At 37.0% G+C, this 26722-nt stretch overlaps 1 pseudogene; it reads left to right on the top strand.

Moving 5' to 3' along the window:
- The first annotated feature begins 493 nt into the window (after window positions 1–493).
- On the top strand, window positions 494–14404 carry LOC122755120 (annotated as a pseudogene).
- The last annotated feature ends 12318 nt before the right edge of the window (window positions 14405–26722 follow it).

Below are 26722 nucleotides of genomic sequence, written 5' to 3'. Positions count from 1 at the left end.
TACCCATAAACATGCAATAATAATATTTTCATTACTTATCATACAGAGTGGTCATGAAGGAAAGTGTTTAGTAAATCTTAAAGCTCTAAATAAATGTTAGCTATTAAACTTAGCTTTAAGATTCCCTAACATCCTAGAACTGAACAATTTTATTTGAGTGTGAAGTAAAATGGGACATGATTCTATTTCTCAAATTCATGACAGAACTTTCCTAAATCTCCAGTTGTAGCATCCTGAATGGGTGCCTCTGTCTCCTAACTCAGTGTCAGAGGAGTTCTAGCTCACAAAGGGGCTTAAGTTCAGTTTCTGAAAATAAAATGCCATCAGGTTGCATTGTTCCAGGGTTATTTGAAAGTTGAATACCTTCCTGAGGAATTGTTTCTACAGTGATTGCCAATTTTCTGCTTGAGAGGTTTATGATCAAATAGTCTCTGGCAGGAGTTTTTAGTTGGGATTTTTGCTACTGCTGATGTTCGAGGGCATTTGCTAGCAAATGTTGAAAATTCTTCTGAAGCTTCTGTTAACATTTACAGAACAAATTTCAGCACCTGCCAGAAGCTGCCAGAGAGGCACCCAGAGCACATGTCTGTGGTGCCTGCAAAATATGTTTGGGAAGGAGAAGCACACACTAGTACACAGTATGTACAATGAAGAGCATGCTCTACAGGTCTACCGCCAAGACTACAGGTGAGATTGCTAATTGGGAGAGACTGAAGAAGTAATTAAAGAATAAGGGCCTATAGGAGAGAATTGTGACAAACAGAAGAGGACCTCTGGATTTTTTGTTATTGCTTTTTTTCCCTCTTATTTTGGCCTGGTGATATGCCATTAAACAGTGGAATTCTCAAAATGTTGCATCCTATCTTGGACCCAGAAATTGGAGGACTGTGAAACTGTAGAAAAAAAAAATCATGATGAGTGTCAGGAAGGAGAGGGGGAAAGAAAGCCTGTTTTGGGGGGCAGTAGCAAATAGCCAGAGAGCAGAAAAGCTAAGACAGCACTTTTAGAAAAGGACCTTCATCAAAGGAAACTTTGTATTCAGGGTCAGTCTGTTGGGGGGACTTGTGACCTGGATCAGGAGGCTTGCACACCCAAAGAATTGGAGGCTTATCACAAATCTTGTAAAAATGAAAAGAGATTTATTAGGAGAGAGGAATATATGGCCAGGAGACAGAAATTACTGTGGAGACTGTCTTGCTGAGTAAGAGAAGATGTGGTCTTTTTTGTATGTTTACCAATAAAAGTTGCATGCAAAGCAACTAGGAGGGGAAAAACAACTGGAAGGGAAACAACTGGGAAGGTGTGCCTGGGTATGAATAGCACCCATCCATATCAGTATATCATCTGTATTCCTTGCAGACCAGGGTCTTTATTCTTGGACACGCCACATTCCTGAGGTGAGAGGCAGAGCTGCTTTTCCCTTGGAAAAGTTTAAGGATTCCTTGGGGGTTGGGGCTCCTCGTCCCACAACAAATTAACGTATCCTGAATCTTGGAGAAAATTACCTGCTCTAAGATTTCTACTTTGCTTTACTTTGAGCAAAATTTACCACGCAATTTTATGACTAGTATGTTCACAAGTAGGAAGCTACCTCACTCTACAAGGGGTTACCATTCTCCTATTTCCTCATTTTGTGGGATAAGGACTTTCATGCAGGAGAGAGGGGATATCCTCTAAAGTGCATATTCATATACATGTATGTACAAACATATGTACATATATGCATATACACATATATACACACATGCACACACATACTGAGAACATATATATACACACATATATGTGTATGTATATATGTATGTATTCTGACAGAATTTCTGAAACAAAGGGAGAGGAATGCGAGAAAGAAGAAGGGAAAAGGATAGAATATATAGAAAAGGAAACAAAAACATCTCATATAAGGAAAATCAGATCTGGTAATGATAAAAGCTAATCCCGTGATATAGTGGGATACCAGGTAGACAGTCTCCCTGCCCCCCTCCCAACACTGATACACATTTAATCAAATCAGGTTTCTTAGAAGCATTCCCAACTCTTCAACCCTACAACCCACATCTCACCATGTGACATGAAATATTACAACTTGCAAACTTAAAAAAAAATAAATAAAGTGTGTGATGATTTTGTGTTCTACTCTTTATGTGTGAGAATTTAGGGAAAAATCATCAACTCTGTTATACCACTAACTGCAAAAATAGTGGATGCAGGACATTAGTGTTAGATTTTCAGGAATATGTCATAACCACACTGAAATGGTGTTATGTCTCCAGGAAGAGATAAAGGGTTAATTGGAGCAGCACTATATTGCCTTGAGGATATGAGTAGCATCCATGGGTTCATAAAGGGAAAGTAGAGGACCATGTGCAGAATATTGATGGAGGCAAGATCTATTTTTTTAGTGGCTGGCAGTAGTAGGGAGGGAGTGGGGTGGGGTGAGGGTTGATGTCTATCAGATGCTCATGGTGAGTAGAAGAAAAACAGGGAATCTGAGAGCTGATCTATACCTTGGGAATAATTTTGTGAATACTTCTTTCAGTGAACTAAATAAAGCATTTTTCTCCCTTAGCCTGGAAAAGTTAATGTACTTCTGTAAACATAGCCTACTCACACTTAAGAAGTAGTAAGTAATTTATTCACCCATAAGACCTGACCTATCATGAAATAAACAGAGGAACTGTGTGAGAAGTGTGAGATGGAAAAGGAAATAGAATGATTTGGGTATATTTGGAGAAATGGATGGCTTGTTCATGAAAAAGATTTATTATAGTCACTGAAAAAGAGGGTGGTTTCAGGCTTTTCTAAAGAGAAAAGTAGAAGCATAGTTAGTGGAAAACACATGCTGAGCCCAGTTACCAAACTTGCATCTGCTACTTATGTGACCATGGAAATGTGGTCACAACCTCTTTGAACTTCAGTTTCATTCCCTGTAAAATAGTAATCATAATAGCTATAATAACCACCTCCCAGGGTTGTCATGAGGCTCAAATGAAATCACATATGCAAAGCACTTTGTAAAGTCTAAAATGTTATGTGAATTTCAATTATTATTAGAAAAAATGAGATGGCCTTATTCTATTGGTCTATTTGGAGCACCTACAGCTCAGAAGATATGAATGACAGCCAAGGAGAAAAGATCACAAATGAAAGGGAGAACTAAAGATACTGTTCAATGAAAAGAGCTAAGGTTGAGGTGAAAAGGTCTAAGAAAAGAAGAGATGGATGCATGTTTAGATTCACTAACCTTCTTAATTTAGCTATCAAGGCTAATGGTAGCATTAATAAGAGAATGCAAATCAAAAGACTCCCTGGAGCAATTTACATCTAGTCAATGTTGGGAAATGTAAGCAGCACTCAGAAAATTAACACTCTGTCAGATGGTAATCAAGGGCAAAGACAATGGAGCTTAGAACCCAAACTTTCTGCAAATGAAATACTAACTGTATTTGCCATTTATAAAGATCAACTGCAAGTTATAAGTTTTGTTTATGAAAGGGCAGGCCACTTACCACTCACTCCTCCATTCAGTGAAATTTTGAAGTATTTTTAGCCACTTGTTTCTCCTTCTCTCCAATCTCAAAGGAAGAGATGTCCCTGCAGTTCAGTAAAGCTAATCCTTCTTCCTGTGCTCTTCCCCCTCCTTTCCTGATGCCTTTTAATCACAACTAGGCAACTAAACTGTGCAGGGTCTGAAGTGCTAGAACTGGAGACTGAAAGAGTGCTTCAGACACTTATTGGCTGTTGGACCCTGAATAAATCATTCTTCCTTTCTCTGCCTCATTTTTCTCATCCCTGCAATGGAGATAATAATAGCACCTACATGCCTGGGAGATGCAATTTTTAAAATGGGGCAGCTAGGTGGTGCAGTGGATAGAGCACCGGCCCTGGAGTCAGGAGGACCTGAGTTTAAATTTGGCCTCAGACACGTGACACTTACAAGCTGTGTGATCCTGGGCAAGTCATTTAACCCCAATTGCCTCACCAAAAAAAAATGCTTTGTAACCTTTAAAATACTATATAAATGCTACCAAATATTATCACTACCAGATTCGAGAGCTTCTTTTCATCTCTCATCTTCCTTGAATGCTGCAGCTTCTGACTTTGGGGGCCACCCCTCTGCAAATATACACATACATTTACACACACACACACACACACACACACACACACACACACACACCCTTTCTAACTATAGCTTCTCCTTCTTATAGCTACTATAATCTTTAATATCCCATTGAACCATACAATCATTCCTCTAACTTTGATGGCTCCCTATCTATTTCTAAAGATTTTAATTGGGTGTTGTCAGTTCAGGATAAGTCTTTTATCCTCTCCTCTCCTCCCTACATGTCCCCCTTTAGCTACTTTTATTTATTCATGTCTTCAATTTTCACATCCATGAAATGATTCATATTTCTATGGTCCTTTAAAATTTGCAAAGCATATTTCTCACCCTTGGAAATAGAGAACATATGATCATTATCCCAACTTGACAAATGAGTTAACTGAGGCTCAGAAAGTTAAGTGATTTGTTCAAAAGTTCAATAATTTACTAGTTAATTGACCAGTAAGTTTTTGAAGCAGAATTCAAATTTATATCTCTTGACTCTAGATCTAGTACTTTCCCCCACCATTACTCTAAGGTTGATATTCTAATGACTCCCAAAAGCAGATCTCCATTTATTGACCTTTTTTCTGAGATCTAGACCTATATTTCCAGTTACTCACAGATCACATTCCCCTGAATATCCCAACAGCTCCTACAATTGGTCATGTCCAAATAATCCCCAATGTACTGATATTTTAAAAATTAACCCTTGTTTGATTCATAACCATAAGTATGTATATATTCTGCATATATATAAATTTGTATATATACATGCATACATAATATTACCAAAGGTATTAAATAGAAGTAAACTTGACATTAAAATAGATTAGAGATCATAGGTAAATTCCAGGCTCAGTCTTGGAAATGAATCCCAAGGACATGTTACCTGACAATAAAGAAGACTAATTGACAAATTTTCTAAAACATTTCCCTATGAAATTTAAGATAAGCTGTGTTTCAGAGCTATAAATACACAGAGCACATTTAAAATGATTCATAAGAATATCAGTTGATCCATTTTAAATGTCTCAGATGAGAATATTTCTGCTTAATAGGTTTCATTTTAAATTCATTTGAATTATATAATCAAATTCTTATCTTCATTGTTAGTGTTTACTTTCTCATGGTTTTTAGTTTTCAGGGAGATAATTTAAGTGGGAAAAGTATTAGATTTTTATCTGGTGGTGGCAATGGTGCAACAATTTAATAATAACTATAGTTAACATTTATGTAGCAGTTATTGTATGCCAGGCACTGTGTAAAGCACTTTACAATAATTATCTCATTTCATCCTCACAATGTCCCTGTGAGGTAAGCTCTGTAACTATCCCCATTTTACAGATGAGGCAACTGAGACAAACAGAGTTTTAAGTTACTTTTCTAGGGTCATACAGCTATTAAGTGTCTGAGGCTGAAGTTAAACATTGGTCTTTATGACTCCATGTTTAGTTCTCTATCCACTGAGTCATCCAGCATTCCCTGTAGTTCTGGAGAACTGTGGTTTTCAATAGTTTTTTTTTTAATTTATCCAAAATAAACTGTAATTCTAAGAAATAGACCATGGCACTTATTCTACATGTTCCAATTAAATACTTGGCTCATAAACTAGTGCTTTTTTTGGCATGGATATGTGTGTTAATGTGCATTAAGGCAATTGACAGTAGTTTGCAGGATATATTTAAGGGAATAAAGAATGACATTAGGAAGGAGGCTGATGTGATTTTATAGGTGAGAGCTGACTTAAGAACCTAAACCAAGGTAGTGGCTGGAAATGAAGAAGACACAGAGAATGAATGCTTTATTAACTGATGAATTCATGGACATCTCAGGTACCACCTCATGGAGGAAGCCTTTCCTCCTTCCCACCACCCCACCCATGCCATAGTTCATAGGGCCCTAACCTCAGGAAGTTACTTTGTTTTGACTGTCCACATTTTGTATAAACTTTCTGCATACATGTTATTTTTCCCCAGCAGAATTTAAGCCCCTTGAAGGCAAAGACCATTTTTGTTTCCTTTTTCCTTTGTATTTCTAGCACCTAATATAGTTTGTGGTAGATAATAATTAATCAATATTACTGAATTATGTTAATTTGATTGCTGCAGAGAGATGAGAGAGAAGGATTATTCAACTATTAAGTTTTGAGACCACATGACTAGGAAAATACAGGTTCCATCAATAGAAACCATAGGAAGTGGTCATCAGAAAGGAGTTTTGGGGCAGCTAGGTGGCACAGTGGATAGAGCACTGGCCTTGGACTCAGAAGGACCTGAGTTCAAATCCAGCCTCAGACACTTGACACTTACTAGCTGTGTGACTCTGGGCAAGTCACTTAACCCCAATTGCCTCACAAAAAACCAAAACCAAAACCAAAACCAAAAAACAAAAGAAAGGCGGTTTTGTTTGTTTGTTTTTCTCAACAATCCATGTTATCTGTGATGGAATGGATGCAAAAAAACTTTCCATTTGAAATAAAACCAAATGAATAAAAGTACAAAGTTGGGAATAAGGAAGGATGTGTATGTGTGTGTATTTCTATGTGTGTAAATGCCACTAAGGATAGAAGAGTGCAGGAAAATGAGGGCAGTAGGAATATCTAATTAACTCAAGTGGAAGTTTTGTTCTCAGTGAATATCAATCAGACAGACTCCTAACTCTTATTACCTACCACTGGAATTAGGGTTGATTCATGGGAACCTCTATTCCTTACCAAGGGAAATCATTCTAACAGTACAAGTGATACAATTCTATATTGTCTCCTTGAAAAGATTTTCCCCCTCAAATCTTACCTCAGACACTTGGCACTTAACTAGCTGTGTCACCCTGGGCATGTCACTTAACCCCCATTGCTCTCCAAAAAACAAACAAACAAACAAAAGATTCCCCTGCTCTGTCCTTTCTACTTTATCACTTATGTAAGAATATTACTCTCCAGGGCCCTTGCCAAGAAAGCATAAGGTAATCTTTCTGAGGTCAAATTAGCACCTGGAAGTCACCTCACAATTCATGGACTGCCTTTAAGTCATGTCAATCAATGGATTTGAATGCTATGAGCCAATTAGCTTGGAGTTGTGTGTGGGGACTGTCCCTCTTTCAATCCCATAGAGAACTGCTCAAACAGACTCAGGAACTTTCTTTTAGATAGCTTGACCTTCTAGGTAGAGGTGGCTTTCTCTCTCTCCCACATAGATCTAATAATCTAGGTTTCTCTATTCTTTCACAGACATGTGTTCTCTCTTTACCAACCCATAATATACTTTAATAAATGCCTAATGTCTAAACTGTTGCTGAAGCTTCTAATTTATAAGTAAATCTTAGTTAGTTTCTCCCCACACTGGGGGCAGAAAAAGGCGACCACACATTAGATTTTAACTGTCCCTCTTACCTTTATTTTCTCCCTGTTGTCTACTTCCCTATTTCCTACAAACCTTTCTATGTCTCCCCAAACCTCAGTGACCATCCTTGTTTTTTCCATCTCTGCTACCATTCTACAGCTCTTCTGCCCTTTTTTGTTAAATTGCTTGAGGTCACCTTCACTTCTTTTCCTCTCATTCTGTTTCTTAACCTCCTAGAATCTGACTCTTGACCTCATCGTTCCACTGAAATTGTTCTTTCCAAAGTTATCAACCATCTCTATTGGCCTTTTCTCAATCCTCATTTTTCTTGACATCTCTGCAGCTTTTACCACTGTTGATCACCTCTTCTCCTTGATACCCTCTTTTTCTCTAGATTTTCTGAACATTCTTTACTCCAGCATCTTTCCCTAGCTATCAAAGTACTTCTCCATAGTCTCTTTGTCAGATCCTTATCCAGGTTCAGCCTATTAAGTTGGTTTCCCAAAAATCTCTTCTGGGCCTTCTTCACTTCTCTGGCTATACTACTTCACTTGGTGATCTCACCAGTTCCCATAGATCCTGATGATTCTCATATCTATATATCCTGACCTTTCTGTTTATGTTCAATGTCACATCTCCAAATGCCTTTTCAGATATCTGGAATGGAATATCTTATAGATATGTTAAAAAAAATCTTAGGGTTCACCTTAAACGCAACATGTCAAAAATTGAACTTGTTATCTTTCCCCTAATCCCTCTCCTTTTCAACATGTACCCATTTCAGTGAACAGCACCACCATTCTTTCAGTCCCCCAAGTTTATAACCTAGGTGTCATCTTTGTCTTACTATCTTTTACCCAGGCATATCCAATTCTGTACCCTCCCTTCCCATTTCCTTGCATTTGCATCTTTGCAATAGCTTGCTGCTGGATCTGCCTTACACAAGTTTTTCCCCACCCCCATGCATTATACATTTGGCGATGAAAGTGGTTTTCCTGAATCATAGGAATGTCAGGCAGTATCATTCCCCTATTCAATAAAATCAGGTGGTTCTATATCACTTCATTAAAGATCTAAATCTACCTCCCCATACTTTCTAATCTTTTGCTTTACACAGTCTTTCCTCCCACCTTCAATCCAATGATCCTTGTTCTTCCACAAATAAGAAATTCCATCTTTCAGCTCTGGGCATTTTCTCTGAATGGTCCCCATTCCTGGAATGTTCTTACTCCTCTCCTGGGTTTCTGCAAGTCTCAACAAAAATCCCACTCTTCTACATTAAGCCTACCTCAACCCCTCTTAATTCTAGTTCTTTGTGTCTGTTAATTACTTCTTATTTATCCCATGTTTACCTTATTTGTACATATTTTGTTTATTTGTTGTCTCATCCAATTAGAATATAAGCTCTTTGAACACAAGGACTGTCATTTCCCTTTTTCTGCTTTCCAAACATTCAGCACAGTGCCAAGCACATAGTAAGGGTTTAATAAATGCTTATTGACTAACTATAACAATCCCAGGGACAGCTAGGTTGCACAGTGTATAAGGTTCTGGGCCCAGAGCTATCATCCTGAGTTCAAACTTGCTTCAGACACTTGCTATTAACCCTGTTTTCCTGGAGATCCTTCAATTTTTTATAAAAGAGATCAGGCTCAATGCCTGACAAAATAGCTTTTGCTATAAGTATAGACTTAACTGAATCAGTGTGTTCACCACTAGTTTGGGGGATTGATCTCAGTAACTTCTGGCAAAAGAATTCAGATGGATCTCCAATTTATATTCTTTACTATTGTTAGGAAACATAAGAAGTGATTCTTACTCACCAAAGACCTTTATCTTCAGTATCACAGATCTATCTCAGCAAAATTGAGACTAGTAATAAGGTTTCCTGAATCCCAGAACAAGGCTTCAAGTATTCCTTGTTTTTTGTTTTAGTTTGTTTGTTTATTTTGGTGGGGCAATGAGGGTTAAGTGACTTGGACAGGGTCACATAACTAGTAAGTGTCAAGTGTCTAAGGCTGGATTTGAACTCACCTCACTGCCCTTCAAGTATTCCTCGTAGACAAAGGAAGTCAAGATCTTTACATCAAGGAAGAGGAAAAGTTTAGTCTTAGGCTTCAGATACCTAGTCACTGATTGATATCCTGAGATGACTCCCATCCTCCCTCTTCCCATCATTGGATAGAATAGTTTAAAGAAATATACTTGTGAATTAAGACATAAATCTAGGCAGTACATACAATATTTAGATGGTTAGAGCTAGAAAGAGAATCTAGAAAAGTATGAAATGAAAAAAATGTTGTTTGTAGCTTTATAGAAATTGACATTGAGGAAACAATTGGTAGGTGAAGAGAGAAAAAAATGTACATGAGCAAAATAATTGAAAAAAATCATGAGGGAGAAAATCATGACAACTTTACCAGAAAAAGTCCATTAAAATCACAATCCATCAGATATGCATCTTCAGGACACTAGCTGCTGCTTTAATTCATTTTGAAACATGTGGATGTTATAGCTGAAAGCATATGCTTTAACTAGACTAGTAAAAAGATAAGGGTGTTTTATTTCTTTCAAAGTTGCATGAGCTTATTAAATCCATCATCATGCCACAGTCATCTTCAAATACATATAAGTTAAAGGGAGGTTACACACACATATACATATACATACACACACATCCTAAAAAAAGAGATTTCTTCAAGATTAAAGTTTTGTTTTGTTTTTCATTCTGTTCTCAAATCTTTTCACCTCTTCTGATGACCCTTGTCCCTTTTCCACAAGGTGCAAGCTATAGATATATGTATACATCTTCTGAATTGGGAAAGGAAGGAGAAAGATGAAAGAAATGATCTTCTATAATTAATCATATTTTCTTTTTCCAGTAATACTGACAGACATAAAAAAATCAACAACATCATCATGACGGTTAATGGCATGGAACTTTCAGAAAATATACTGAAGAAAGTAATGGGCAAGATAAGAAAATAGCCTCACTTTTATCTTTGTGACTTTTTAAATCATTTGTTTTTCACTTCTTCTCTATGACTTTGCCCAAGTTATGTTAGTAAAACTGAGACCATCTGGAAAACATGGTAATTACTGTTCTAAACATAGTACCACTTGCACCTTTTGGCTGCTGATAGATAATACTCACTGGTAGAGCTTTTCTTCACACATGATAAGGACAGAAAACTCTTCTCAGCAAAATAGGCAAGCACCAGCATTGTCATCTCTAGTGCTTATTCATAAAATGAAAGAAGCAACTGCAATCAATATGGCCAGGGAAATGTTCAATCAGAAAGGTTTCAGCACAGTTTAATGAAAGTTGAAAAATCAGGAAAACCAATGCCTTACATTCAGCTCTGCCATTAATTTAGTGTAATCCACTTAACAATCCTGAGCTTCAGTTTCTTCATCTGTACAATGAAGGGAATGGACTATGGGGATTCTAAAATTCATTCTAGCTCTAGTAATTTATTAACTGCTAATGATAAAAGTCTAGGGTAATGTACTCAGCCTTTGAAATCATGTCCTAAAAAGTGTAGTAGAGTACTCTGATCCTACTTCCTACTATAAAGGCATGATTATGCCCCATTATGAGACATGAATGGAGTTCTGATCACTGCCCCAAGTGTATTGAATTTAAATTGTGATATGGTTATGTGAATAATAAAGGCTTACACTTGAACAGTACAAGAATTGGTTCTTTATAATAAACTTGACCAAATAATTTCTTAATTTAACCCTATCCAAACTCAATGTAGAGTTGGGGAAGAGGCAAAAGGGATGAAGATTAATGTTTACCATAAAATAATCCCACTTCCATTTTCTTTTCTTTTCTTTTCTTTTCTTTTTTCTTTTCTTTTCTTTTTCAGACCCTTCACTGTGGAGAATTTTCCTTGGTTTTGGACCTGTTCTTCATAAATTGCATTTATTTTTGATTGGTTTGATGGGTTTCTTACTTTATGAATTTCTGTTTTTTATTTGTTATTCTCTTTGATCCCTAGAACATGACACCAATGCTTACAATTGAGTCTACACTTTATTCCTAGCTGTTTCCTCATCATAATAGAGGAAGATATAGTTATAAGATCATAGTATCGCAGATTCAGGGCTGTAGGAGAGCTTAAAAGTATTTTATCTCAAATCCTTCATTTTGCAAATTAGGAAATCAAGTCCCAGAGTACTTAAATGACTTGTTCAAGGTCACAGTGAGAGTAATTCAGATTCAAGATTGAAATTCAACCATAACAAATTGACTTACTTTACATATACACAAACACACATATCCTTCTTCCCAATAATGGTGTTACTATTTACTATCCCTCTACAAGAAGCCATGGCTCTGGGTACAAAAACAAAAATTAAAACAAACAAACAACAACAACAACAAAGAAAACCAAAAACACAATTACCCCACATATTATAGTGTAGTGTCAGAGATTCATAAGAGCAACGTCATGATCAACTTGATGAGGTTACTGTTTCTTTTGGAGTTTTTTTTTTTCTCTATGGCATTTTGGAATCAGGGAATTTTAGAATTTGCAAGGGCCCCTCATTCATCTAGTCTAACCCATGTTCAAGGGTATGGTCATGTCCACTGGTGCCTCCTTCAGAAGATTAAAGACATATACTATGTTTAGAGACTTTGTTGACCCCGTTCACATTTCAGAGAGGATAAATCAATTAGACTCATGACATATTGATTGGCTTATGCTAAGACTGGAAATTAGAATTGTAATTGCAAAAGTTACCACTCTTTTCCCCAGAGATTCAGAGTGAAAGAGACCTAAACACAGATGAGGTACCAAGAGCAGACCTTGGGGGCATGGGACGCTTGAGCATCTGAAGACCTACCCTGCCCAACATGCGCACATATGCCAGGGGCACTATTAAAATTTTTATGGCAGAGGCATAGTACAATTGCACATCTTCCCTTTTCATGTCAGGGACAACTAGGTGGTTCAGTGGATAGAGTATTAGTCCTGGGGTCATGCAGACTCAATTGCTTCAGTTCAACTCTGGCCTCAGACACTTACTAGTTGTGAGACATTGGTCAAGTTGTTTAACTCTGTTTGCCTCAGTTTCCTCATCTGTAAAATGAGATGGAGTAGGAAATGGCAAACTACTCCAGTATCTTTGCCAAGAAAACACTAGATGGGGTCATAAAGAGTCAGACATTACTGTAAAGTGATTGAACAACCTCTTTCATGTCATTAGAGGGGAATAGCATTACTGGACCCAGACATGGAAAGCCAATTCTATTGGCATGTTGTAGTTTTACATGTTTTCAAACAATGACCCACAGGAGAGGGACCTTCACAGCCAAATGATGGGAATTCCTGACCCCCAGTTTTCTAGAGTAATGTTATGACTTCAGAGATTTAGTCTTGAGGAGCAAGAAGGTAAGAATTCTTTGACAATAGCAATATCTTAAATGGATGAGAAGAAGAATAAAATTCCAGAGTTAGAAGAACAAAAAATCTGAACCATGATATAAAGAAGCAAAAGCAAAAATAAAAACAAACAAATCTGGATTTTGCCCTCCATTACTAAGAGCTAATCAGAAAATACATGGCAATGAAAAGGGTATTGCCCTTCTAAAGCCCAAGTTCTTTTGCCTTCCAAGGAAAGTCCAGAGCCTCAGATATTACTACAAGTAGAAATGTCCTTATATGTATCTAGAGGCATATATGTTCAGAAAGAGAGCAAATCATACTTCTCCCAGCTCACCTTAGCAACAGTGGCAGTAGCAGCAGTATATCCCACCAGAAGTTCTCCATTCCCAGATCTAGGTCTCTGGACTTCCTGCCATGAAAGTGAAGCAGTAGGCACTGAGGAAATGTTAACAGCTTCATCAAAGTTAACTTCCCCAAGTCCAACTACCCAACAGCCTTTCTTGGCTATAAGGCAGTCATGACCGACAATATTTGAGAAATGGATGAACCTGGCTCAAAGGTTAACAAAAAGGAAATGGTCAAGGCCATCTCAACTGTGGAGAAGGCCCCTATTGTTATTGTCATTATTGTGGGCTGTCTGTAAACTCTCTAAGGTATCCAGACCTTCAAAACCATCCTTGCTTAGCCAATCAGTGATGAGCATAAGACAACTCTATGAGAAGTGGTATAAGTTAAAAAGGAAGGCCTTTACAAAGTTCTACAATAAGTGGCAAGATGATGACTAGAAGAAGCAGTTGGAGAAAGACTTCAATATCATGTAGAAATACTGCCAGGTGATCCAAGTCATTTCCCACACTCAGATGCACCTGTTACCTCTGAAGCAGAAGAAGTTTCACCTGATGGAGATGTAAGTGAATGGTGGCAATAAGTCTGAGAAATTGGAGTACGCCCACAAAGAGTTAAAGCGGAAGGTACCTGTGTCCACTGTGTTTGGGGAGGATGAGATGATTGACATAATGGGAGTGACCAAGGGAAAGAGTTACAAAGGTGTCACCAGCTTATAGTACACAAAATAATTATTCGCCCAAACCCACCAAAGCCTGTATAAGGTGACCTGTATTGGATCTTAGCATCTTGCTCACATGACCTTCTCTGTGACTTGGGCTGATCATATTGGATAACACCATCACACAGAGATCAACAAAAACATCTTCAAGATTAACCAAGGCTATCAGATCAAGAATGAGAAATTGATCAAAAACAACACACCTACCAATTATGACCTGTTTGTCAAGACAATTAACCTTCTGGTAAGTTTTATCTACTATGGTAGACCAATGAATTTATCTTGCTCAAAGGCTGTGTTGTTAGAACCAAGAAACATGCCCTCACCCTATAAAAGTCTTTAATGGCAGACTAAGCCTCTCATCCGGGAGAAGATTGAATTGAAGCTTGTTGACACCACCTTTAAATCTGGCTATGGCTAGTTTCAAAATGTAGGGAAGAAACCTTTCATGGGACCACTCAAAAATGACCATGTTCCTAAAGAAAATGCTTAATATTTACAAGCCAACTTTGAGCTGGTGGATTCTCAATAAATTGAAATTATTTTCAAAGCAGGAGAGACAGAAACAGAGACAGAGTCAGACAGAAAGAAGAAAAAGAAGAAGAGGAAGAAGTCACAGAATCAAGATGTAAATGTAGGTCTTGTGGCTACTAGCATTCCTTCTACCATGACAAGATAACTTGTTTTATATCCACATAAGGAGATATCCTTCTTTCCAACTATGGTGTATGTGATATTTACCAGAAAGATATGTGGATTATATTTGAATTCTCTGTATGAGTGCATGTATGCCTCTGTGTCCTTATGTTTTACATTTTCTGTGAGGAAGAATATAGGGTGTTTTCTATTCTTTATGTATTGTTACCTTGATTTTTCATGAAAGATGGGGACCCTTTTATTTACATCAGATAAATATTAGAAGTAGTATTATACAGTGGGAAACAAAAGTTCTTACTCTAGATTTAAATGATCTGGATTCAAATTCTACCTTTTCAAATCCTATAACCTTATGAAAATCAATCTTTTGTGTGTCAATTTCCCCATCTGTACATGAGACAGAGAGAGGCAGAGAGAGACAGAGAGACAGAGACAGAGAGAGACAGAGAGAGAGAGACAGAGAGAAGGAGAGGGAGAGAAAGAATGTTTTAAGTCTTCTCCAGTCTTCTTCAGTCCTTCTGCTCAAGCAGAAGTAGTCATAGATCTCAAAGAACTTACTTAGTAACATACCCATACAGAGACATGCTACCAGCTATGGCACAGCCACTTCAATTCCTCTATCATTCTCTTAGCTTGCCCTCCATTAATATATGCTCAGCATGGGAGATCCCATGAATCTTGGAAAAGAGCAGGTTTGAACCAAAGGAATGCTGAAACTGAATATTTGGGGATTACTATTAAATCACTTTGACTTTTTTACTTGACTTTTTTATTTTCCTTTTGTCATGGACCCCATTGTCAGTATGGTGAAGCCTAAGGACCCCTTCTTAAATAATGATTTAAAACACATAAAATGAATGGGGTTTCAAAGCCCCATGTTTAGTAAGGACCAACCCCTATGTGTAGCATCCAGGCATTGTTGTATGGCTCAAAAGGAGGCAGAAAAGAAATCTCAAGCTTCTTTCCCCCAACCATTTTTCAACGTAGACTTTAATTCCTGCCAAGGAGAAGCAACATGATGTGGAGGGCAGAGGCTGCAAAGAGGGTGTACCATGTTAGAATTTTCTCTATTTGCTTTCTTAAATATTCTTAGTCTAGGGTATATGATCTTGTTCAAAGATACTTCTGATTGTCATTTTTCTGGGGGAAAATAGAACCTCAATGCTTGATCCCTTTTTCATCAAATATCAGATTCAGAAGGAACACACATAGCACTTAGCCAAGAAAACACTTTTTGGGGCAGCTAGGTGGTGCAGTGGATAGAGCACCAGCCCTGGAGAGAGGAGTACCGGAGTTCAAATCCAGTCTCAAACACTTAACACTTACTAGCTGTGTGACCCTGCGCAAGTCACTTAACCCCAATTGCCTCACTAAAAAATAAAAGAAAAAGGAAAAGAAAAAAAAATGCTTTTATCCAAATCAGCAGGAAAACGAAAATCTGAGAAGGTATACATCAGAGAATATATACCATACAACACAGAGAAAATGAGCTCTCTTATTAAGAGTATGGTAACTCAGCTCAACTTAGAGATATTGTCTTAGATCTCAACCAAGGGGAAGTTCTTCAAAGTTTTTAGTTTAGGAAATTGAGTGTAAGGACATATATGAGACTACTGACTCCTCTCATGTCTTCCCAGAATCTTTTCCTTCAGCAGCCTGAAATGAGGTTATTCTCTTCCATTTTCTTTTTTGATTCTGGAAGCCAGAAGCCCCGGAAGTGAGTGAAAGTTTGAAGAGAACTGGAAGACTGAAAAGATTTCCTCTCTCACACTCTCATCTACTCTGCTCCACCTTTCCTTCAGGGTAAGGAATTCATCTTCACCAATAAGGAGAGAGTCACATACCAATAGCTTTGTGACTGAGGTTAGATAAAATATATAGGATCCCAAGGAATCCAAAAGTTAGAAAAAAGAGATTCATTTTCTCCCATTGGAGGTAACAAATCCCATAAAATCTACCCATAGACTTATTGGTAGTTTATGGATCTTAGATTAAGAATGCTTTTTTTAAATGGGTAGGGCTCAGAGATGGCTCACTTAGTTCCTCAAGAAAGAAATAGACTATTGGAAACTGTCCTTCTTACTCATTCCACTGGCCCACTCCCTTGCAACATCTTCTACATCCAGTTGTTCCTTATCTTTGAACTGGAGCTTCCCAACCACCACATGGGTATTTTATGTCTCAGCCTTATTGGGCTTTGGTGCCTTACGGAAATTCACAGACTTAATTTTCACTCAACAAGTACAAGGGAAAGACAATGTGGTGTGCTTTTCCTCTATAGTTCCAATAGATTTGCTGACTTTTTTTTTGCTAATTACTTAGTAAATTAATTGATAAATATTTATCAAGCACCTGCTATGTATGAGACACTGGAAAAAAGGAGGCTGGAGAGTGATGGGAAATAGATAAAAATCTAAAAGTTAAATATCTTCTTCCTTCAATAAGCTTACATTCTGCTACCACCTAATCAAATTTTCAAACATATAGGGGCAGGTTTGTTGTTTATCCTTTGTTTTTGAAGAGGAAAAATGACATCCTGATATGATGGGTGATGACTTGTATATGAATTAGATTTAGATAAGGCAGAGTTGCATAAAGTTAAGTGTACAAAGCAGAGTTGGAATAAGTTGTAAAAAGTATACTGTTATATTCCAAGGAGGTTATTGATAAGAAGAAAGTGCTTTTATTTATTAAAAATATTTATAGCAGCACTTTTTGAAATGGCAAAGAATCAAAAAAGAAAATAGTTACTATTTGAGGAAGAGCTACATTACATTATTGCTATATGAATGTAATGGACTATTACCATTCTATAAAAAATGAATAAGAAAACCAGAAAATCGGGGGCAGCTAGGTGGCGCAATGGATAAGGCACTAGCCTTGGATTCAGAAGGACCTGAGTTCAAACTCAGCCTCAGACACTTACTAGCTCTGTGACCCTGGGCAAGTCACTTAAACCCCATTGCCCTGCAAAAAAAAAAAAAAAAAAAAAGAAAACCAGAAAATCATGGAAAGACTTACATGAACTATTGAAGTGTGATATAAAGAGGTCCAGGAAAACAATATATATAATGATCACAACGATTTAAATTTAAAAAGAAAAAACAACACATATGCAAAGTGAATGCTACAAAATTACAAAGAACAAATACGGCCCCCAAAATGAAATATGACAAGGTATCTCCCTCTTCTCCTTTGCAAAGGTGAGAGGCCATGGATGTGGTACATTAAATATTATTCCAGATTTATTCAATGTATTGATAGGTTTTGCTAATTTTTCCATTTTACTCTTTTTCTTTTGAAACTTTTTTATTATATAGAATGATTCTCTAGAAAAGGGAGGAATACAGGAATAAATATAGACAATAAAAAATCAAAATATTTCTTTTAATAGAACTAGAAGGGACCTTAGTGATCTTGTAATTCAGTGGAGATAAAATTCAGATAGAAACAGGGTACAGAAAACAATGTATGAGAACCCTCTGAGCCACATATTGACTTAGAAAATTATATATTAACTTAATCCATGATTTATTGTATTTTTATTTATTTTGTTGACTATTTCCCAATTACATTTTAATTTAGTTTGGGCTGCACTCAGGCCATGGGTTTGACACTTCAGATCTAATTAAACCATTTTATTTTAAGGACAAAAGAATAGTTGGAAGAAGCTCCAGTGAAATAAACTTCAATAACAGGTTGGTGAATTCTGCTTCCTTTATGGTTTATGGGGTTTCAAAAGCATCTTCCTAAAGAGTTCACATGAATCCACAACTTTGGAATTATTTTCAAATATTAGCTTGCTTCCCTGTGCCTCAGAAAATGAGAAGCTGCCACCTCATCAAAGGAACTTTTGTCACTTGATAATTATCTGCTGATATTCATTTGTTCTAAGAGAGCTAATGATTTCTGAATGCCAGGTGGTACAATGATTGAGACAAGCCCAAAATGAGTTTTCCCTATTACTAACAAGGAAGTTAGTTCAATGTTAATATTAGTTAGAGAATTCGACTTATTTCAGTAAAATGAGCTCTGCATGGGGTGACATTAAATATGTAAAAGATTCTTTGTCACTGAAACTCAGACTTAAGTCAAGCAAATTGGTTTCTGACATTCGGCTCATATAATTTACTTCAAATGCATATTATATACAGATAACAATGAATTCTTTCCTAACTCCCACCTCATAGAATAGATAAAATTGAGTGGAGCCTGAGGATTATACAACCCAACCACTTTTTATGCCCAGAGACACTAGCAATATGCTGGATGCTAAATAAGGCCTTCTACATTCTATATACTTCAACTACTTCAAGCATAGACATATTTTGGACCTCATAATCTATCAGAATTGTTTTACCTTAAATTGTTTTATCTTAAACTTAGAACTCCTTATTCTCTCCCTTACTCTATATTTTTCTTGAATAGAATTTTATTTTCCAAAGTATATGTAAAAACAAAATTTCACATCAATTTTTTAAAACTTTGTGTTCCAACTTCTCTTCCTCCCTCCCTTCCCACCCCCCACCCAAAAGAACTCAAGCAATTCAAAATAAGTTATACATGAGGAGTCATGGAAAACAGTCCCGCATTAGTTAGGTTGTAAGAGAAAACAGTCAAAAAAACCCAAAACTTCAGATTAAGGAATTGTCAAAGAGGAAAAAAAATTTTAAAAATGTGTTTCCATCTGTTTTCAGATACCATCAGTTCTTTCTCTGTAGATGGGTAGCAATTTTCATAAGTCCTTCAGAGGATCATTGGATCATTGCCTTGCTGAAAATACCCACATGCTTCCAAGCAGATCATCTTATATTGTTGCTGTTATTTTGTATACAGTACATTTCACTCTGCCTCAGTTCATGTAGGTCTTTCCAGGTTTTTCTGATAGTATCCTGTTCATCATAACCTGTATACAGTACTTTAAACTTGACAGAGAATTTTCTTCATAATAGCCCAGCAAAGTAGGTACCATTTGTTTTGCCATTATAATCAGTCATCATAACCATTTCCCTCCATCCTATTCCCTTCCCATGCATGATATTTACTCTATTTTCTCTTTTAACCTATTCCTCCTCAAAAGTGTTTTACTTCTGACTGACCCCTCCCTCACTCTGCACTCCCTTTTTTCACCCTTCCTTCCTTATCCTCTTCCCCTCCTACTTTCCTGTAGGGTTAAATAGATTACTCCTCCCAATTGGATGTGAATGTTATTCCTTCCATGAGCCCACTCTGATGAGATTAAGGTCTTTGAGCTAATTCTGTGTTCTAAATTTTTCTTCCTCCCTCCCCCTTCAACCTTCCTTAGGAAATCAAGAAATTCAATATGTCATACTTGTGCAGTAATTCGGAACATTTTCACCTTCCTCGAAAGTGTTTTGCTTTTTACTGCTCTCTTCCCCAATCTGCCCTTCCCTCCTTCCCCTCTTCTCCCCCTTATCTCCCTCCCCTCCCTCGGGGCAAAAATATAATACTATACCTATTTGAGTATGTATGCTAGTTCTTCTTTGAGCCAATTCTTATGATATTAAGGTTCACTCATTCCCCAAACAAGAAAGAAGCTTATGGAGGGGAGGGGAAGAGGGGGAAGGAGTTGGGGAGTGAGTGAATCTTACTCTATATTTTTCATGCTATTTCTCTCTTCTCTCCTTTATCTCTTTTTGTTTGTTTTTTTCTGTCTGTGTTTCTCTCTTCTGTCTCTTTCTTGTCTGTCTCCTTCTGTATCTTTCTCTGTCCCTTATTTTATCTCTCTACTAATATCTTGGCATCCAATCTTGTTCTAATAATGACCACAAAGCCTTTTACCTCTCTCTCTTTAAATCCATCTGGTCCATTCTCCCTTCTCTCATGTCCTCACATAGTTGACTCTATGATCAACCATTTCAATTACTGCTTTTATTTTAAGCATCCAAATATCCTACTCTTTCTGATGTGCTAGTACCTATGGTAGACTGTGATATACTTTGACCTGTGCAATACCTTTCCTGTAGATCTTCTAAGTTGGCTTGGGCTGGAAAATTATTTCACTATGTCTTTTTGTGAGTTCTGCTGCTCTAGAATTTGTTTAGAGTCATCATTTAAATATATTTGTAGGGGTTTGAAGGAGATCTAAGGAGAGCCCCAACCTTTACTCTACCATCTTGGCTCACTAACATTGTTCCTTTCTAAAAAAGAATGCCTTGCTTACCTTTTCCCTTTCTCCCCCTTTTTCCCTCCTCAATTGCTCCCCTTTTCTAGGTTTCATTCATTGCACTCAAAATGATACTTTCATGAAAATAATAAAAATTCATGTTTATATATAGCACATAGTTTTGCAAAATTCTCTCATTTTTACAGCTTAATATGTTTATTAAATGAATGGTGGCCATTGACAGTCATCTTGGGTCGACTTACCATTGGATTCTAATGACTCCAGAGGAGATAATGAAGCTGATAACTTGGTATAACTCTACATCACTTAAAACCAATTCACATGCAAGTCAAGACATCACCTTCCTGATGTCATTGATCTTCTTTGCGGATAAAGACAAATAACAATTAAATCAGTGAAAGGACAGAACTTACCCCTGCAAAGAATATATTTTTAATGCTGGCCCAACAGTTGCTCATTTTCTGTCACCCTCTACCCAACCTACTTTTCTTCTTAAAAAATTGCTGTATTATCACAAGTCTAGATCAAAGGTTCTTAACCTGAATCCAGTAACCTTTTTTTAAATTTTTATTTTGATTACTGTAAATTTTTTACTACCTACCCTACTTTTGAACTTCTTTGGATTTCTTCATCACACCTTATTTGTCCTTGAAGCTCTTCATTGAGAAATCTCATTATTCTTCAAAATTGAATCTGGCTTGTACACACTTCAATACCCTCTGCCTTTCTAATTGGACCTTCTGGTTAAAGCGCATGGCCTTGAAGTTCATGGCATATATTTAAGAAAGGGGATCCACACAATTCTCCCTATTTTCCACTAGTTACACTGCTTTTGGACTTTTCTGAATTTCTCTATCAAGCCTTATGACAGATATTTCCTTCACTTCCCCCATCCCTGTGCTTTCCAGCTTTTCCTTCTGTTGTTTTTTCTGTCATGTTTTAAGTTCCTTGAGAGCAATGGCAGCCCTTTTTTTTTTTTTACTTTTGTTTATACCCCCTTGTACTTAGTACAATGCATGGTGCATAGTAGGTACTTAATATTTTTATTTACTGATTAATTGATTATATTTATACATAATTGGTTTCCATTTTAATATTACATATTGAGTTTTATGTATTTAAAATTATTTCATAAAGGAGTTCATACACTTTAGTAGAGTGCCAAAAGAATCCATGACATTAAAAATGGATAAGAAACCCAGACCTAAACTAAAACAAACAGCTGACTTTTTGATCCTTTAAACCTTAGAAATCCTCAAACATTAGATCTCCTCTATGACACTGAATTATCTCTTCCAATTTAATTTGAGGTTACTCAATTCTAAAAAATTCATTAAGTACATATGATATGATAAAGCACAATGCTAGTTACTGGTCATCCATAATGAAAGATCATAATTCCTATCCATATATAGTTTAAAATCTAATAAAATTCTTCCTAATCCTCCCTCCCACACACACACATACCCCATGCACACATACAATTTTCAAGGGTATTTCATTTTGGATTGAAAATACAAATTATCAGCAGCTTAAAGATGAGAGATCCATACCTCCTACTCCCTCCATGTTAGGTAGGCCCTCTCCTACATTAAATTCTCTTTTCCATCCACAAATATGTCATTTTCATCCAAACAATCTACATATTTCTTTTCCCAGGTTCCAGTTGTTTTCTCCTCCAATGTTTTCTGAACAGGATCTGTTTCAAGAAAACAGTTATCTACTTTTGCTTCTAAACTGAAAAATATTCAATGGTCGTTGGTTGACTAGAAGACAAGACTTATATATGTGGAATATATCAAAAAAATGTCAACTATTAGGATTAAAACTATTTTGTTGAAATTCACAGGACATTCACTGATATCTGTTACAGATGAACATATGGAAAGAACACATACAATGGGTAGAAATGTGTCACAGATACTATGGTTCCATAAAAAGATTGATATTGTAACTGATTTCAGACAATTTATCTTCATGATAAAACATTCAAGGAAGGAAACTACATTTTGCTAAAAGGTACTATAGGTAATGAAGTAATATCAATATTAAACATGTATGCACCAAGTTGTATAGCATCCAAAGTTGAGGTCTTCTCTGGGGGCACCAGGGTCCCTGTTTCACACTTCTTGTGCTGGGGTATAGGGGCTGTTTTACTGGCTTTCTACACACTGAGGCCTCTATGGCTTGTAGGTTTCTCACAGCCCTGGCCTTGCTGGCTGCACACTGGGATCGGTAGGCCTGGTCTCAGCTGTCTTATGGGTGGCCGTCCAGCTGGCAACCTGCTCTCCTGACTGGTGCAAGTTGGTTTCACCACAGTCTTGCTATGCCACCAGCTTGTTGAGCCAGGATCCAGTGGCCTCAGTTGCTTGACTGTGGCTCACAGATTCCGGCTGACTTGCCCCGACCCCCTCAGCACTGCGCTGCTGTCCTGCTCTGTGCCTCCCTTTTGCCCCAGTGAGACAGACCTTTCCTGAAGTCTTATAAATTATCTCTGGTTAGAAGATTGTGTCTCTCTGTCTCTTTGCAGGTTCTGTAGTTTGGGAATGCATCTAGAGGCTTGATTTAATGTTCTTTTTTGAGGGAACAGAAGGAGAGCTCAGGCAATTTGCTGGCTACTCTCTGCCATCTTGGCTCCACCCAGACCTTTCTTTTCTTTTATTATTATTTTGTATTTCTTTCCCTAAGTAGAGGTGAAAAAAACATGATCTTGAGGTGGACTGTTCCACCTAGGCAGCTTAATTGTGTACTATAGTCACTGAAAATTCTGGGTGATGGGCAACAGAAAGTACTTCTTTTAGCTACTAAAAGATTTCTCAAATATCACTCAAATATTTCTCACTAACAGGATAATGAGTACATGTTACCATGGCTTTTTGAAAATTTCTACCACAGCGAGTTACCTGAAAAGTTTAGAGCTGAGAACAAGGTGATTTGGCTAATCAGAAATCCCATCAAATATTTCACATTTTTATATTTTAGTATCAGCTTTCCAGGAGAATATAAAATGAATTATGCATAACACTTTCATATACCTGATCTACTTTGTATGTTGAGTAGTTTTTTTTTTTTAATGGACACAGATAACCCTAATAGAAGAGACTCTATACACGGCTCAAAATAAATATTTAAATGAGATTCTTTGAGGCTTTAATGTGGGGTTGTAATGAATCAGAGACTATTAGGGGGAAAAAGGCCGATTTTTCTCTTTCTAGTTCAGGTTTCCCCATGAGAAGAGAATTGCATCCACATGAGTGCATAGCCTTATAGGAGAGGCTTCCCACACCCCTATCCCCCATTTTTCCATTTCCAAAGTCAGCCAAGGCAATACTATAAAGAATGTTGGGGTTAAAAAATCTCAATTATAATGTGTGACTTTCTCATTAATTATTTGTCCATATGAATGAACCAGTAATTTAATTCTTTGAACCTCACTTTTCTCACCAGTGTAATAAGGGAATAAAACTAAATGATCAGAAAGTTTCTTATGAACTTTAAAATTCTATGATGCTTCCTTATGTGTTACATCCGTGGTATCAAACACAAATGAAATACATTCCTCTGCGCCATATATTAACTTAGAAAAGTACAAATTAACATTAACCATGTTATATTTTTATTTTTTTCTTTAGTAACATTTCAGAATTATATTTTTATCTGGTTCCAGCCACAATGGGAAATTTTGCTACACCTTGGCCATGACTTTGCCACTCCTCTAGATAATAATTATCTTTATCTCAGTACAATTATGTCTAGCAGAACCTATTTTTTCAGGGGGCAATATTGAAAATGGAGATATAAGCCCCTTGAGGCCAGGGACCTTATAGTGTACATCTTTTGATCCCTAACACCTATCTCAATGACTTGGGGCATGACTAAGCAATCAGTAAATTCTTGTTGTTGACAGTGGTGATAATAATGTTGTTGATGATGAAGATACTATCAAATACTTGGGTTGTTTTTTTGGGGGGGTGAGGCAATTTGGGTTAAGTGACTTGCCCAAGGTCACACAGCTAATAAGTGTCAAATGTCTGAGGCTAAATTTGAACTCAGGTCCTCCTGAATCCAGGGCTGGTGTTCTATCCACTGTGCCACCTACCTGCCCCTATCAAATACTCCTTGATAGTTGATTAGAGATGTAATTTAGGAGTTCCTATGGATTTTTCTTTTTCACAAAAATTTCTTTGTCTGTCCCCACCTTCTGCTCCTGCCTTGTTCTTAGAGATTTTAAAGTTTCTGAATTAATACACAGTCTTATGAAGATAGAACTCAAACATGTTCATCACAAATAGTTAACAAAGACACTGCCCAGCAGGAATTCCTTAAGTACTGATTAGTAGCTGAATCACCTCCAGGGTAGATCTCTAGGGGTGCTTTGTTGGAGAGGTATACTTTTTTAAATGTCCAAACAGCCACTTTACACCTTGCACAAAGTATAAATTATTAAACCATTTCATCTTTCCCTGGAGAGGTACACTGATAGTAGAGTGGGTGAATACCAGAGTCCTTATTGACCTGGCATAAATCAGTATACAACTTAAACAAAAAGGCATTTGGTTCTCTAGAAAGCATTCTGCAGTATAAATGGAAGCATAACCCCCCTCAAAATTCACAACTTATGAAGAGCCCATTCATTTCAATAGGAAGCCTAATGTAGTGAAAAGAACAGTCCTAAGGGAGGGAGACAAAAGACCTCATGCCTAAGCTGTTTTTTTTTTGTTTGTTTCTGTTTTTGTTTGTTTCTTTTTCTTTTAATCATTTACTAGGTTTCTGAACTTGGGCGAGGTATTGAAATTCTTGCCTTCCTTAAATCTTTACTGAGTATATCAGGGATTGGTTATGATGACTAAATTAAATAAGGCATATAGGAATGTATTATACAATGTTACACAAATGTAAGACATGACCCCTGCAAGTAATGTATGTAAACAAGGGGCATCCAATGACTGTAATATATAACAAGGAATACAAGGAGTAGTAATTTGATCCTATTAGTAGTGAAGACCCTGGGACATAAGCCTGTCAGACAACTAGCATTTGGACCCTACTCCTAAATAACCTTTTTATTTAGGAATGACTCATTCAATCTCTGAATCATGCACCTAACTTAACCATATCTCTTTCCTTGCTATCATACTCTGCCAATGAAGCCTCTGAGCAAATAATCAACATTTTAATAAGCTGTTTAATTAGATTAGTTAAAGGAAAATTAATATGTAAGTAATAGACACATGTATCTCAAAAGCAGTGCCATCCTCAGGTCAGAATCACGTTCCCCTTCTCTCATGTTGCTTAATAAATGAGACATGAAGTTAATGTGTTTAATATAAACCTTAAGACTTCTGCTACGAACAAGGGAGGATAATTCTGACATTTGTTATAGTCATCAACAACTGGACATTGATTGGCTGCCACAATTTTGAACCTTCACTGCATTTCAGCTCTCTATGTTGGCCTATCATTAGCTCAACTAGGCAAGAATTTCCTCACCTTACACCAACCTCTGCTGCCACACCAAAGTCTGGTTCAACCCTGAATATGCTGGCCTTTTCAGGCACTAAAGAAAAGGCTATGTAACAACTTTCCCTCTGCTCTTTCTTTGTTTTTTTGTTTTTTGCTTTTTTGCTTTTTTTTTTTTTTTTTTTGCAGAGCAATGAGGGTTAAGTGACTTGCCCAGAGTCAAGTTTCTGAGGCTGGGTTTAAACTCAGGTACTCCTGAATCCAGGGCCAGTGCTTTATCCACTGTGCCACCTAGCTGCCCACCTCTGCTCTTTCTTAATGGACTTTACAAACTTGACATTTAAAGTTAGTCCCTGGTCATAATCATGGTTTGTTCCACATAGGACCCTCTGAAATCACTTTTAGTATGTACTTATTCTTGACTAAAAGCATGGAGAAAAGTTGAAATAAGTCCTAGATACTGGTGTATTGTCACTATTTTCTTACTCTCATTCCTTGGGTAAAAAGGGATCCAAAACAGAAGCGATCTAATAGACAAAGTAAATG

Source organism: Dromiciops gliroides, chromosome 4 (genome assembly GCF_019393635.1).
Source record: "Dromiciops gliroides isolate mDroGli1 chromosome 4, mDroGli1.pri, whole genome shotgun sequence".
NCBI lineage: Eukaryota > Metazoa > Chordata > Mammalia > Microbiotheria > Microbiotheriidae > Dromiciops > Dromiciops gliroides.
Note: the sequence above shows the minus strand (reverse complement) of the source record. Positions and strands in the feature narration are given on the sequence as shown.